The 1,116-nt window shown below is 42.1% G+C and overlaps 1 protein-coding gene across 1 annotated transcript in view; it reads left to right on the forward strand.

Moving 5' to 3' along the window:
- Nucleotides 1-1,116, forward strand: part of LPL (lipoprotein lipase) — a gene marked incomplete at its 5' end in the record, with an annotated part of 15,391 nt that overhangs the window by 5,347 nt on the left and 8,928 nt on the right. The gene's annotated exons all lie outside the window — the stretch shown is intronic.

Raw genomic sequence — 1,116 nt, forward strand, 5'->3', positions numbered from 1 at the left:
TGCTGAACATGGTAGCTTGAATGAGAAGACCAGAAGAACTTCAGTGTTAGAGAAAAATTAATAGATCATTATGCGTTGCCTCAGAATGATGCAGCACAACGCTATGGAAAAATATAAGTCTACAAGTTACTGTAGAAGAACTCTTCTGCAATGGGAGATAGAAGAGGAGTGGAAATCTGTTTTCCATGTCTGGCATGAGGTCTTGCAGTGTGCCTTTGTGATCCCTGCGGTAGCCTGGAGCCCTTCATTAATGAGGGTTTAAGAGTTTATGAAAGCTTTGGTGGTCATGATGCCAGGAAACACAGCACTGAGCAGGACAGAGTTGGCCAGAGTTCAGGTGCACTTGGAAAACAGGCAATCGGTATTTGTTATACACAGGTTGCCAAGGCAGGGCTCGCTTTTTGAAAAGCAGTGGAGTTTGAGTCCGCAGTTAATTACAAGGTCTGCTGGATATAGAGGTACTTAAGTGTTGAATCAAATGTAAGAAGAGGCATTTGAGTTCCTTCCTAGACAAAGGAAGTAGTGAGCATGAAGCCTAAAGCCACTTCTCTGCCTTGGCAGGAACAGAAGGAAAACTTATGTTTTGAAGCTGGAGGGAGTTCTCTAAGAAGTGATCTTTTCAGGCCACCACATGCTTTGCTACCACCAGTACACGATCTTCACCTCCCAGCCCACTGGGATTAAAAATAGCTTCAGGCAAAGGAAGATTTTTTTTTCTTTTTCTGCAGTGTTGCTTATCAGGTGATCTGAATAAAATGCTACCTACTTTGCTAGTTCAATTTTCTCTGTTCTTCTCTGTTGGTAAAAAGTTAAAATTAGCATTATGTAAAAGTGGTGACTTTGCAGCTCATGTTTTTAATGCACTGCAGCTACTGGGTGCTATGAAGAACCTTGTTAGGCAGTGATTACTGGTGAAGGATGTGGACAATGCACCACCAAATTATGTAATAATACAGTAGGAGCTTGCTGCTTTCCTGCATGTATTGCCTATGACTGTTCTTTGCAGCTTTCTGCACTGCTGAAATTACTGTGGTAATTCACAGGTTTCCTGTTCATAACGTAATGGTGAAAATGCTGACTCCTAAAAGGAATTCATACCTCTGTGACAGCTGGCCA

The sequence above is a fragment of the Apaloderma vittatum genome, unplaced genomic scaffold, assembly GCF_000703405.1.
Source record: "Apaloderma vittatum isolate BGI_N311 unplaced genomic scaffold, ASM70340v1 scaffold14372, whole genome shotgun sequence".
Lineage (NCBI taxonomy): Eukaryota > Metazoa > Chordata > Aves > Trogoniformes > Trogonidae > Apaloderma > Apaloderma vittatum.